The sequence below is a fragment of the Sapajus apella genome, unplaced genomic scaffold (genome assembly GCF_009761245.1).
Source record: "Sapajus apella isolate SASKATOON/1434 unplaced genomic scaffold, GSC_monkey_1.0 scaffold70, whole genome shotgun sequence".
Taxonomy (NCBI): domain Eukaryota; kingdom Metazoa; phylum Chordata; class Mammalia; order Primates; family Cebidae; genus Sapajus; species Sapajus apella.
In genome coordinates, this window is record NW_022437010.1 from 931,219 (window position 1) to 946,375 (window position 15,157).

Sequence of the window (15,157 nt, forward strand, 5' to 3'; positions counted from 1 at the left end):
AGTAAACCTGGAAGAAATGGATAAATTCCTGGGCACATGCACCCTCCCAGGCCTAAACCAGGAAGAAGTCGAAACCCTGAATAGATCAATAACAAGGGCTAAAGTTGAGGCAGCAATTAATAGCCTACCAACCAAAAAAAGCCCAGGTCCAGATGGGTTCACAGCAGAATTCTACCAGACATACAAAGAGGAGCTGGTACCACTCCTGAAATTATTCCAAACAATCCAAAAAGAGGGAATCCTTCCCAAATCATTTTATGAGACCAACATCATCCTGATACCAAAATATGGCAGAGACTCAACAAGAAAAGAAAACTTCAGGCCAATACCCATGATGAACGCAGATGCAAAAATCTTCAATAAAATACTGGCAAACCGACTGCAACAGCACATCAACAAGCTTACTTATCCATCATGATCAAATAGGCTTCATCCTGGGGATGCAAGTTTGGTTCAGCATTGGCAAGTCTATAAACGTAATTCACCACATAAACAGAACCAAAGACAAAAACCACATGATTATCTCAATAGATGCAGAGAAGGCCTTTGACAAAATTCAACAGCCCTTTATGCTAAAACCTCTCAATAAACTAGGTATTGACGGAATGTATCTCAAAATAACAAAAGCTATTTACAACAAACCCACAGCCAATATCATACTGAATGGGCAAAAACTGGAAGCATTCCCTTTGAAATCTGGCACTAGACAAGGATGCCCTCTCTCACCACTCCTATTCAATACAGTATTGGAAGTTCTAGCCAGAGCAATAAGGCAAGAAAAAGAAATAAAGGGTATTCAATTAGGAAAGGAGGAAGTCAAATTGTCTCTATATGCAGACGACATGATTGTATATCTAGAAGACCCCATCATCTCAGCCCAAAATCTCCTTAAACTGATAAGCAACTTCAGAAAAATCTCAAGATCAATGTACAGAAATCACAAGCATTCCTATACACCAATAACAGACTTAAAGAGAGCCAAATCAAGAACAAACTGCCATTCACAATTGCTACAAAAAGAATAAAATACCTAGGAATACAACTAACAAAGGATGTAAAGGACCTTTTCAAGGAGAACTACAAACTACTGCTCAAGGAAATAAGAGAGGACACAAACAGATGGAAAAACATTCCATGCTCATGGTTAGGAAGAATCAATATTGTGAAAATGGCCATACTGCCCAAAGTACTTTATAGATTCAATGCTATCCCCATCAAGCTACCTATGACCCTCTTCACAGAACTGGAAAAAACCACCTTAAACTTCATATGGAACGAAAACAGACTGCATAGCCAAGTCAATTCTAAGCAAAAAGAACAAAGCTGGAGGCATCATGCTACCTGACTTCAAACTATACTACAAGGCTGCAGTAATCAAAACAGCATGGTACTGGTACCAAAACAGAGATACAGACCAATGGAACAGAACAGAGGCCTCAGAGGCAACGCCACACATCTACAACCATCTGATCTTTGACGAACCCGATAAAAACAAGCAATGGGAAAAGGATTCCCTGTTTAATAACTGGTGTTGGGAAAACTGGTTAGCAATGTGCAGAAAGCAGAAACTGGACCCCTTCCTGACACCTTACACTAAAATTAACTCCAGATGGATTAAAGACTTAAATATAAAACCTAACACCATAAAAACCCTAGAAGACAACCTAGGCAAAACCATTCAGGACATAGGCATAGGCAAGGACTCCATGAATAAAACACCAAAAGCACTGGCAACAAAAGCCCAAATAGACAAACGGGATCTAATTAAACTCCAGAGCTTATGCACAGCAAAAGAAACAATCATTAGAGTGAACTGGCAACCAACAGAATGGGAAAAAATTTTTGCAATCTACCCATCTGACAAAGGGCTAATATCCAGAATCTACACAGAACTAAAACAGATTTTCTAGAAAAAAAAAACAAAAACAAAAACAAAACCCATTCAAAAGTGGGTGAAGGATATGAACAGATACTTTTCAACAGAAGACATATATGAGGCCAACAAACATATGAAAAAATGCTCATCACTGGTCATTAGAGAAATGCAAATCAAAACCACATTGAGATACCATCTCACGCCAGTTAGAATGGCGATCATTAAAAAATCTGGAGACAACAGTTGCTGGAGAGGATGTGGAGAAATAGGAACACTTTTACACTGTTGGTGGGAGTGCAAATTAGTTAAATCATTGTGGAAGACAGTGTGGCGATTCCTCAAGGATCTAGAAATAGAAATTCCATTTGACCCAGCAATCCCATTACTGGGTATATATCCAAAGGATTATAAATCATTCTATTATAAAGACACATGCATGCATATGTTCATTTTGGCAGTGTTTACAATAGCAAACACCTGGAACAAACCCAAATGTTCATCGATGATAGACTGGACAGGTAAAATGTGGCACATATACACCATGGAATACTATGCAGCCATCAAAAAAGATGAATTTGTGTCCTTTGTAGGGACATGGATGAACCTGGAAACCATCATTCTCAGCAAACTGACACAAGAACAGAAAATCAAACACCACATGTTCTCACTCATAGGCAGGTGTTGAACAATGAGAACACATGGACACAGGGAGGGGAGCATTGCTCACTGGGGTTTGTTGGTGGACTAGGGGAGGGACAGTGGGCAAGGGGAGGGATAACATGGGGAGAAATGCCAGATATAAGTGATGGGGATAGAGGCAGCAAACCACATTGCCATGTATGTACCTATGCAACAATGCACCTATGCAACAAACCAATAATAAAGGTGGTTTTTTTCTGTTATATATATATAAAAGAAATAGTAGTGGAGCTGATGCAGGGCAAGTGAGCCTCGAAATTGAGGCTTTGCCTGGGAGGGTTATTGGCTCTGCTGAGGAAGGAATTCAAGGGCAAACCAGTGGTGTTGGACAGCAATTTTTACTGAAGCAGCAGTGTCTAAGCAGCAGCAGAGGGACTGCTCTTTGTGGAGCCAGGGCACATTATGGGGCAGATTAATTAAGGGGTAGATTATGCAGAAATTTCTTTAAAAGGGGTGGTAGCTTCCAGGTTGTCCTAGAAAGGGGTGGTAACTTCTGTATGTTGCCATGGCACACTGGTGGGCATGTCTTATAGAAAGTTGCTTCTGCCCCATCTCTGTTTTAGCTAGTCCTCAATTTGGTCCAGTATCCAAGCCCTACCTCTGGAATTGAGTCCTGCCTCCTACCTCAGAGTCATGGCAAAAGGACATGGGATCCAATGGAAAGAGCTCCTATGGCCAAAGTTGGAAATATCTTAAAAAATAATAACCTGGTATTTGATTACAAGACAAAGTATTTTTTAAAAATGCATGAGTCTGTCTGGGTGTGGTGGCTCACACCTGTAATCCCAGCACTTTGGGAGGCCAAGGCGGGCAGATCATTAGGTCAGGAGTTCAAGACCAGCCTGACTAACATGGTGAAACCCCATCTCTACTAAAAATACAAAAATGAGCTGGGCATTGTGGCACATACCTGTAATCAAAGCTACTCAGGAGACTGAGGCAGGAGAATCCCTTGAATCCAGGAGGTTCAATGAGCTGAGATCGCACCACTGCACTCCAGCCTGGGCAACTGAGACTCTGTCTCAAAAAAAAAAAAAAAAAGCATGAGTCCATCCTGATATAAGTATATAACTGAATAAATATCAATCATGAGGAAGAATAGACAAATCTCCTGTGCAGAATGGTTCTAACTAATCTACGTAGCCACTCTACCCTCAAGGAGGAGTTTTTTGTTTTTGTTTTTGTTTTCTGGAATGTTTTATTAAGTTAAGAGCTTCAGGGAGCAGGAGAGAAACACCTTTTGCATGGCACAGCCTCAGAGGAGGCTATGGGACCATGAGGGCAGCTGCTGACTCCCTGTCTGGAGCCCCATGGTATGGGCCGTGTGGGGTAGGAAGTGTTAGAAGGAGGTAGGGTAGGAAGAGGGTGGCAGGCTCCCGCCTCTCCCCTGCAAAGACAGCCTGCCATGGCCACTGCCTGGGCCTCTGCCAGACCCCTGGGGCAGGGCCACCAGCCCAGAAGCCCAAGCAGAGGGTGGCTAGGGGCCAGGGTTGGAGGCACACAGCCACCGGGAATTGCTTTTTTCTTTTTTTAAAGTATAAAGTGTTTTGGAAAAAAAATCTATATAAAAATCTCTTCACATATAAAATCCTGAAGAAGGTGCAAGGTAAGATCCAGTGCAAGGGGGGCACGCTCAGATATGCAGAGTGTGTGTGTGGGTGCATGCAGGTGTGTGTGTGTGTGTGTGTGTGTGTTTGTGTGTGTGTGTGGTGGGTGCAAGTGTACATGTGGCCCACAGAGGGTGAGGAGAAACTTGGCTTTGGACTTCCATCCAGCAAGGAAGGAGGGTGGTTGGTCCTTCAGGCTGGAGGCTCTGCAGCTAGGCAGGACCTCTACTCAGCCAAGCTGCTGCACATGGAGTCCTTCTCTTGCAGAGCGGCCATGGCAAGGCGCAGGTGCTCCTTCAGCTGCTTGATCTCCTGTTCTGACCGCATCTTGATATGGCTCAGCTCCATATAGATGTCCTGGTACTTTCCCGAGGTGAAGCACTTATCCTTCTGCATCACCTGGAGCTCATCCTGGAGGCACTGCACCTCCTTCTTCAGGTACTGGAGTTCGTTCTCTTTTACACGAAGCAGCACCTCCAGCTCGCAGGAGCTCTGCTTGTTGCTGTGCCCGCAGCCATTGCCCATGCCCTGTGAGGTGATGAAGCTGCACAGCCAGTCTATCTCCTCTGACAGGCGGGCATGCAGCTCCTGGTGGTGGTGCAGCAGCTCCTGGCCCTCCTGCTGGTAGTGGTGCAAGGTGTGCCAGCACTCTTCGGCATGCTGCATCAGCATCCCAATCTCCAGGCACTTCTGTGAGTACTGCTCCAATAGCACCTGCAGCTCCCGCTTCAGTACCTCCACATCTGACTGGTGTTGCTTCCGGAGGCCATCTGGGCCCTGCTGGAGCCGCCATGTTTTGCTCAGCTGTTGGCTCAGCTCTTCCTGGTGGGCCTCCTTCATCGCTTCAATGGCTGAGGCCGTGGCTGCTGTCTCCTCACCCAGAAGCCACTTCTTCTCCTGCTGTAGCTGCTGCAGCTCCCACTTGTGGTGCCACTACATCTCCTCCATCACCTGCTGGTGCGAGGCCTCCATCTCTGCCAGGCTGCGCTCACATGCCTCCTGTGAGATGTAGCCTGGGGAAATGTGGTCACCCTCTGGGGATCCTGGTGCACTGAGGAGCCTCCCCTTGGACATGCCATGCCTCCAGCTGAGCCCGAAGAGCCCGAACCTCCTTCTCCAGTGCCTCATGGCTGTCACTTTGGGGCCCCTGGCTCTCTCCGTGGCTTTGGCTGAGCAGGGCAGTGAGTGGCACCCAATTATTCTCCCACAAAGGCAGCTTCTCCAGTTCCTGCCACTTCTTCTCAATCTCCTCACTGAGGTGGCTCTGCTGGTTCTCAGTCAGGGGGGCACCCAGGCCCCAGCACGGCCTCTCAGCGGCAGGCACCTCTGGGGCCCTACTATCTGCGGCCTCGAACCACTTGTGCCCCTCCTTGGAGTGCTGGGCCAGGTCCCGCTCCAGCTCCTCCTGCTTGGCCAGGCAGTCAGGAGCACAGGACAGGGTGCGGGCCCACTGGGTAGGCCTGGGTCAGTGGGGAGAGCTCCACGTAGTCCAGGGCCTGCTGCTGCCTATCCACCTTCTGAGGGCCACCCTGCTGATGACCTCAGGGCCCGTCCACTGCTCCCTTGCCTTCAGGGGACCCTTCTGGGTGCCACAGCTGTGCAGCACGTTCTCCTTGTTACAGTCCGAGAGCTTGGTTACATCTGGGGCTGAAGTTGGACGCACGGTCTTTCTCAAAGCCTTAATCCAGTTCTGCCGGATGCCTGATGTCATGGCCAACGAGGCATAGACAACATCCTTGGTGTGTATCTGGAAGCCATAGTTGTGCTGCACTGCGTACTCAGTAACATCTGTACAGGAACGCAGGCTGATCTCACCATCCAGCTCATCTGCCTCCTTGGCAGTGGAGTGTCTGTAATATTTGAGGCTTGAGTCTGTTAGCACAAACCAATGCTTCTTCCACTGCCAAGTAGAGGTGGTGGTGAGCCAGAGGGAGGGAGGCTCTCCAGGCTCATCCAAGATCGACATCCACCCCTTCTTGAAGTTGAGCAGATGGGGCGTCATGGCAGCACCCCAGGACAGCAGGAGGAGGAGGCAGGAAGGTGCATGCGGCTCTCAGGCTGCGCTCCAAGGTGCGGGGATGCCACTGCCACCGCCCCTTGGCCGCCTGCCACCATGCCTCCAGCCCTTCCCTTCCCCAGCACATAACTCCTCACTTCTGAAGTATGGCCTGTGTATAGTGACTTCCTTCTAAAGAGCACAGTGTGGAAAGTGGGGAATGGAGGGAGTAACTTCTCAGTGGGGAAACTAGACAAACAGTGCCAGACGGCCACGTGACCAATGTCAACATCAACAGTGATAAGTCATGCTACCAGCATGTGTCTTGATATGATGGAATGAAAATGCCACTTTACCTCTGTGATCTTCCTCCCAAAACACACAGAATCCCAGTCTAATCATGAGAAAAACATCAGACGAATTCTAATTGAGGGGCATTGTACAAAATACCTGAGCAATACACCTCAAAATTGTCACAGCCGTCAAAACAAGGAAAGTCTGAGAAACTCACAGTCTAGGGGAACCTAAAGAGGCATGATGACTAAATGTTATATATCCTGGATGGGATTCTAGAAAATAAAAGGAAATTAAGTAACAACTAAGGACATGTGAATAAAGTATGGACTTCGGTTAATAACAAGGCATCCATATTGGGATATTAGTTATAACAAATGTGCCATGCCAACATAAGATGTTAATGATATGGTTTGGATCTGTGTGCCCACCAAATCTCATGTTGAAATATCCCCAGTGTTGGAGATGGGGCCTGCTGAGAGGTGATTTGGTCATGAAGACAGATCCCTTATGCCTTAGTGCTGTCATGATGCACCTCATGATGAGGTGCGTGTCCTCCAAAACAATAATTTACTGTTGGAATTGGAATTAGGAATTGGATAGTGAGTGAGGTCTCATGAGATCTGGCTGTTTAAAAGTGTGTGGCACCTCCCCCCAACTCTCTCTCTTGCTCCCACTCTGGCCATGTGAGACGCTGCTTCTACTTCACCGTCCACCATGATTGCAACCTTCCTGAGGCCTCCCCAAAAGCTGAGCAGATGCCAGCACCAAGCTTCTTTGTAAAGCCTGCAGAACTGTAAGCCAATTAAGGCTGCTTTCTTTTTCTTTTTCTTTTCTTTGAGACAGTCCCACTCTATCGCTCAGGCTGGAGGGCAGTGGCGTGATCTTGGCTCACTGCAGCCTCTGCCTCCTGGGTTTAAGCAATTCTCTGCCTCAACCTCCTAAGCTGTTGGGATTATAGGTGCCTGCCATCACACCCAGATAATATTTTTGTATTTTTAGTAGAGACGAGGTCTTACCATCTTGGCCAGGCTTATCTTGAGCTCCTGACCTTGTGATCCGCCACCTCAGCCTCCCAAAGTGCTGGGATTACAAGCATCAGCCTCCACGCCCTGTCAAACCTGTTTTCTTTATAAATTACCCTGCCTCAGGTGTAAATAACAACACAAGAATGGCCTAATACAGTTAATAATCAAGGAAACCAGGCGCTAGGCATTTGTGAACTCTGTACTGTCATCCTAATTTTTTTGTAAATCTAAAAACTGTTCTAAAAAATAACATTTAGGTTGGGTGCAGTGGCTCACACTTGTAATCCCAGCACTTTGGGAGGCCAAGGCAGATGGATCACCTGAGGCCAGGAGTTTGCATTCAGCCTGCCCAACATGGTGAAACCCCATCTCTACTAAAAATACAAAAAATTAGCCGGGCACGGTGGCAGGTTCCTGTAATCCCAGCTACTTGGGAGGCTGAGGCAGAAGGATCACTTGGACCCAGGATAAGGAGGTTGTAGTGAGCCGAGACTGTGCAATTGCACTCCAGCCTGGGCAACAAGAGTGAAACTCTGGCTCAAAAATAAATAGATCAATAATTAAATAAAAATAACATTTAAACAATACTCGTGATTTAAAAAAAAAAAGGCAATCCTGTCATTTGCAACAACATAGATGGAAGAGGAGGACATTACGTGAAGCAAAATAAGCCACACACAGAAAGACGTATTTCTTGTGCTCTCACTCATTTGTGGGAGCTGAAAATTAAAACAATCGGACTCATGGAGATAGAGGACAGAATGACGGTTAGCAGAGGTTGGAAAGCAAAGCGAATGGGCAGGGATGAAGTGGGGATGGATCATGGGTGCAAAAATACAGTTAGATAGAATGAACAGATGTAGTATTTGGTAGCACAAGAGGGTGACTACCATCAACAATAATTTACTGTTGGAATTGGAATTAGGAACCGGAATATTCCTAACACAAGGAAATGATAAATGCTGGGGGTGGCAGATACCTCAATTTCCCTGATTGAATCATGACACATTGTACACCTGTATCAAAAAATTACATGTAAACATCTGCGCCTATTATGTACCCATAATAATAAAAATTTTTAAATTAAGTTTATTTAAAGTGAAAAACAGGCCAGGCATGGTGGCTCATGTCTGTAATCCCAATAGTTTGGGAGGCCAAGGTAGGTGGATTACCTAAGGTCGGGAGTTCAAGACCAGCCTGACCAACATGGAGAAACCTCGTCTCTACTAAAAATGCAAAATTAGTGGGGTGTGGTGACACATGCCTATAATCCCGGCTACTCCAGAGGCTGAGGTAGGAGAATTCGCTTGAACGTGGGAGGCAGAGGTTGTGGTGAGCTGAGATCGCACCATTGCACTCCAGCCTGAACAACAAGAGCGAAACTCCATCTCAAAAATAAATAAATAAAGTGAAAAACACATTCCACTTTCCTAGGTCTTATCTTTGTCAGCAGAATTCCAAGAACAAAGAAATTATAGAACAGAGGCTTTCACTAGAAGGGCAAAAATGTCCTCCTCTCCACATCTAAAGCCTGCTAGGTCCTGCTTCAACATATGTTTACAGGCATTTTCTTGTATAGGATATTGACCAAACTGGTGCATTGATCCAAATCTAGCCACAAGAAACCTAATGGGATAAAGATCCTACATTGATATTTTGGAGTCCAGCAAATACAATGGGAGCTGATGGGTAATCCATAGCTCTTGTGGAAAACATGCTGGGGTTTAGCTGCACTGAGATTTAACAGTGTAAAGAGGTCACTCTTGGGCAGCAGCTCATGGAGCAGACAGGAGCATGGCCAGACAAGATGTCGCCCTGGTCACAGGCACTCCCAGTGAGCCACACTGGGTGTTTCTGGGGTGGTGTTGTGGTTTTGAGTCAGGATCTCACTCTGTCACCTGGCCTGGAGTGCAGTGGTGTGATCGTAGTTCACTGCAGCCTCGAACTCTTGGCCTCGAATGATCCTTCCACCTCAGCCTCCCAAAGTGCTGGAGTTGCAGGCATGAGCCAGCATACTGAGTCATCATTCTGGTCTTGATCATCCTCCCTGGTTTGCTGCTACTCTACCCTTATGCCCCAATAATCCCCATTTTGTGTGTCGGTACTCACCCCAACAGCCTTCCCAGGCTGACAGCCTTTGCTGCCAAACTAAAGGACACTGATAGAATTGCATACTCAAGAGAATAGCTAACATTATTGAGTGCTTATTTTATGCCAGGCGCTATGCTAAATAATTCTCATATATGATCTGATTTTATCCTCTGTCAAAGGATATTTCAATGCCTGAAATCAAAAGCTGAAATTATTGCTAAAGAACAGAGTGATGCTTATGAGCTACAGGGTCTCTGAGCAAAGCAGAGAACAGCATTTATACAAGCATTGAGTTCAGGGACTGGTGCATTTTCAGAAATTGAGGTGTTAGGGGTGAGTTGATATTTAGCTCTGGGAGTGCAGTTATTTAAGTGAAGCAGTTGTTGGTTGGCTGACCTTCAAAAATATTGTCATTCCCTGAGACTATTGTTAGTGGGCTGTTTATAGGAAGTGTGGGTCACCACTGATTATCTTCCTAGTTACTATAGTGAGTTGTCATTGCTCCATTTGTATGGGTTTAAATCAGGCTGGGAGAGGTGGCTCACACCTGTAATCCCAGCACTTTGGGAGGCCGAGGCAGGCGAATCACCTGTGGTCAGGAGTTCCAGACAAGCTTGGCCAATGTGGTGAGACCCTGTCTCTACTAAAAACACAAAAATTAGCTGGGCATGGTGGTACGTGCTTGTAAGCCCAGCTACTCGCGAGGCTGAGGCAGGAGAATTACTTGAACCTGGGAGGTGGAGGTCGCAGTGAGCTGATATCACACCACTGAACTCCAGCCTGGGCAGCAGAGCAAGACTACTTCTCATAAATAAATAAAAAAGTATGCGTTTAAACCTAGATCTGGTAATCGCTTGCTGCTGAAGCCAAAGAATGAGTGGTTTTCTTCCTTTGGAGTAGGGTACCTCTTACTCTCACATCACAGAATACTATCGTGTGGTTGCTATTATTTTCTCCCACCAAAGACTTAGAGAGACCAAGGTTGAAAGAAGGCTAAGTAACTTGTTCAAGTCATACAATTGCAGGATGGGGGCTTAAACCCTTCTCTCTCTGTATCCAAGACTCCTGTCCTTAAGAGCTAAGTTATACTGGGGTGAGGATAAGATGGCAGCAGTATTGCTCTACCCTGCACTCATCATGCCTTGAGTATATGAGATAAGATATTAGTAACCTGGAACATACTCAGAAAACAATGAGGATGAGCAAATGAAAAAAATAGTGCTGTTCAATGTATTAATTAGAGTTCTCCAGAGAAAGAGACCTAGAGGGGATGTATAGGTGACATATAGGTGAAATAGAAATAGAAATAGGCATAGGCGTATATGTAGATATACATATAGAGAGACATTTAGTTTAAGGAATTGGCTTACGAAGTCATTGAAACTGGCAAGTCTGAATATGCAGGGCAGGCCAGCAAGCTGGACATTCCAGTGAGTCATGGTTTCAGTGTTGGGTCCAAATTCTGGAGGGCAGTAGGCTGGAAATGGGGGCAAGTTTTCTATGTTGCTATCTGAGAATTCCTCCTTCTCCGGGAAACCTCAGTCTTTACTCTTAATAAGGTCTTCAGCTGAGTGGGTTGGATAAGCCCCATCCACATTATGGAGGATAATTTGCTTTACTCAGAATCAGCAAAATTGAAATAGCATAATTTAAGATTAGACAAGATTATGCATATAAAAAGCTAAACACATTCCATATGGAGAAGAAAGAGGACTAATAATATCCAAGGCCAATATATTTCAGACTTTATCTCTACTCCTCCGTATGATAAGTTGACCATAGTAATCTGTAACTCTTATTCCACCCAGTTATTCAGTGGCTGACATTTTCCTACCCGCTGTACTACTGATGGAAAATACTCACGATTGTCAGCTGTGGCCATAAGTCCCTAAAGATTCAATTCTCTGATGAGGTCAGCTTGCCCTGAGTCTGTGAAATGTTACACCAGACATCTGCTGAATTTGAAGAGAGTACGAAGCAGTGACAGAATAATAAAAATTATCACTGACCTGTATCAGTTGTGCAAATGCCAGGAAAATCATTTCAAGGTGATTTCTCAGGTATCTGTAAAAATGGTTGCTCACTGATAACATCTTTCACTCCAACTTGAATATCTAGAGTATTCCTTGGACTTTAAATATAAAAGTTTTTCTCAAAAATATAAATAAGTAAGTCTATTTTAAATAATCCAGCAAAGACTGGACAAATAAAATTTTAATTCCCACGGTTACTTCTTACTTTTTAAATGTTATCCAAGAGGATTTCTAAATTTAGTAAGAAATCCATTCTAAAATGTAGACATGGAATCAAGGATAAATTTACCTTTTTTTTATTTTTCCGAGACAGAGTTTCACTCTTGTTGCCCAGGCTGGGGGGGAGGTTGAGGGTAGGGGGTTGGGGGACCAGGGTTAAGGGGGTGGGAAAGACTTTGAGGATGAGGGTTGGGGGAGGTTAAGGGTAGGGGGTTGGGGTGGGAGGGAGGTTAAGGGTGAGGGGTGGGAAGTGGGGGTGGGAAGGAGGTTGAGGGTGGGGCGCTGGGGAGTGGGAGGGAGTTTGAGGGTGGGGGGTGGGAGGTAGGTTCAGGATGGGGGTGTGGGAGGGAGGTTGGGGGGACAGGAGGGAGGATGGGGAAAGGTGGGTTTGGGGAAGTTGGGAGGGTGGGGAAGCATGGGGTTGGGGGCGGGGGGAGTTTTTCCTGGGGCCCCCAAGGGTGCAGGCTGGACAGATGCCCAGGTCCTGCGCCTAGGAGGGTCCTGCGCCTAGAAGGGTCCTGCGCCTAGGAGGGTCCTGCGCCTAGGAGGGTCCTACGCCTAGGAGGGCAGCTGTAGCTGTACCGGAAAGGCAGATCCTGCCTGCTCCCGGCTCTGCCCCAAGAGCATAGGGAGGCTCGGTTCCACAGCTGCAGCTTGGGAGGCTGTAGCCCCTCCCAGGAGGGTGGGGCTCCTTCCTGCTTCCTAGAGCAGGAGACCTGGGTCTGCATTTAGGGTTTGGGCGGCTGCAGCACCTGGGGGAGCTCCTACCCCAACTCAGAAGTTGCCATTAACTAAGATGGGGAAGGCTGAGAAAGAAGCAGCTTGGGGAAATGAAGGAAGAAGAAAAAAAGATTGGGAGCTCAGTTTTGAACAGACAAGTTCAAACTATAAGATTTCTAAGTGAAGTGTTGAGTAGGCAGTTGGATATATACGTTTAGAGTTCGGGACAGAGGCACAGACTTAGAGATGCAAAGTCGACACTCATTAACACATATTAAAACTTGGCATTTGTAGATTGTCAAATGCTGTTCAAATGCAAAGCTTCATCACCTAGCAATTGCTCATGAATATAACACAGCTATAAACATTGGCCCACTTAAATTCTCTGATTAGAATACTAAATATCTTCTTTGAAAGGTACTTTCAGCAGGCTGGGAGCAGTGGTTCACGCCTGTAATCCCAGCACTTTGGGAAGCTGGGTCGGGTGGATCACCTAAGGTTGGGAGTTTGAGACTAGCCTGACCAACATAGAGAAACCCTGTCTCTATTAAAAATACCAAATTAGCCGGGCATGGTGGCATATGCCTGTAATCCCAGCTACTTAGGAGGCTGAGGCAGGAGAATCGCTAGAACCTGGGAGGCGGAGGTTGTGGTGAGCCAAGATGGTGCCATTGCACTCCAGCCTGGACAAGAGTGAAACTGTCTAAAAAAAAAAAAAAAAAAAAAAAAAAAAACTGTAGATATTATATTACCTGCCCTCAAGATGGCTGAGACATAAATAGGGTAATCTCAGAAAATGTTTGCAGAGTCTTCTTTCTTAATATGTATTATTTTCCTGAAATTCTAGGTTACCCTATACACCAAATAGGACAACTTTACATAAAATTTTTACTCTCTCTTGCTGAAATCTTAAAGATGTTTTTCCTATTGTTGGAAGGGTGGAGAGAGAAATAACAAATCTATTTTTTCACTGGAACATTTGATCTTGTCTTTAAAATGCATTCACATGCTCTTGTGGAAAGGGAGTATAACCCATTTAAAGAAGGCCCTTCAGAGTGAGAAGTAAGGCCAGTGGCCAACTGAGGCTTTAATGAGTTAGCTTAAGTACGTAAGCTAATTAGTAAACCCAAGTTTCCAGAAAAAAGAGCTAAGATAAAGAGAGGTAGCCAGGTAGTTAACAAATGCCTCTGGAAAAAGTACATCATTGGGAAATTATGCTGTTGATGAACCTCAATCACTTTCTCTCCTAAAGTATGCCAAGTTTTGGAGGGCAGAAAATAATTTCATTATATTTTGTTTTGCTGTGTTTCTCCTGAGCTAAGATATGGGAAGAAACTGGACCACTAGTTAATGTGATCCATCAGTGTTAATAACGAGGAAGCCCTCAGTGTTAATAACTAAGAAGCCCATGGATTTCACCAACCTTGTAACAGACAGAAGAGCTCCTGCAGAAAAAAGGAAGAATGAATGTGGTTACTCCTAGACTTGATACCACAGTTCACTTGGCAGAAGCTTCCCCAAATTGCAAGCAGAGCACCTAACAGAAAACAACCTTACAAAATCAGACCTTCCAAAAAAAGATGAGCATCACTGCAACCATTCAGGAAGTAATCAGAAGAGTTCCACAGGAAGCTTTTGATTTGTGAGTTTATACATCTGTGCTCTGAACGCTAAGCGTTCTGTAGGGATGACCCTAGGTCCTTGTACTCGATATGCCACCAATATGAAAGTGAATACACAACAAAGGCAGAATTGGAGAGCAGTTTAGAGACTATTACTGGGCTTGTTTTCTCCAGGAGAATTTTATTAGATAGGAAATGTGCAATTAGAAATCTTAATATGAGAGAACGGTCTAGTAAAGACCTGCCCTTTTTGTAGAGTTGTAATTTAGTTACTAAGCTGAACCATATGAAATTACTATTTCATAAATTTAAAATGGTTCAAAATAGGAAACTTTCTCTGGTTAACTCTAATCTCATTCGGGCATTTTGTAAAGGGGACATGATGGGCTCTGATGGGCACTTTTTGAGCACCATCTTGTGTCAAAAATCATTCTAAGTGAATATATATGTATATATTTATATGCACATATATTAAATCTACTTATCTACACACTGTTTCTCTAACATATCAGACACACTGCAACTCACAGGTCTTTGCAGCTTCTTTCCCTCTCCAGGGCATGCTCTTTACCCTGACATCCAGTTGGACTCATTTAGAACTCCGTTCAAACATCAGAGAGAGCTTCCCTGATAAGTTTACCAAAAACACTACCCCATCACTCTGTCTCTTATCAAGCTTTATTTTACTTCTAAGTATGTATCACTCCCTAACATTGTTGGCCTTGTTTAACGTTTGTCTCCTGCTAACAAAATGAAAGATTTGCAAGAGCAATGACGTTGCCAGCTTTCATTTGTGGGTCTTTTTTTACTGCCCAGAACAGCATCTGGCATATCATAGATATTTCATATGCGCTGGTTGAATAAATGAATGAGACTCCGGAGCCCAAGCATTTTCCTCTGCACTGCATTGGTATGTAGAAGAACAGGTAAAAGAAGGGAAGAAAATATAAAGATGGAGAAGGGGGCAAAAAA

At 45.0% G+C, this 15,157-nt stretch overlaps 1 protein-coding gene and 1 pseudogene across 8 annotated transcripts in view; both read right to left on the reverse strand.

The window, feature by feature from the left end:
- Positions 1-15,157, reverse strand: part of LOC116531270 (transmembrane protein 14B-like) — a 115,193-nt gene that overhangs the window by 21,135 nt on the left and 78,901 nt on the right. The window lies entirely within an intron of this gene.
- LOC116531262 lies at positions 3,760-7,260 on the reverse strand (annotated as a pseudogene). Its single transcript, XR_004260340.1, has one exon. The product of XR_004260340.1 is annotated as a TRIO and F-actin-binding protein pseudogene (transcript).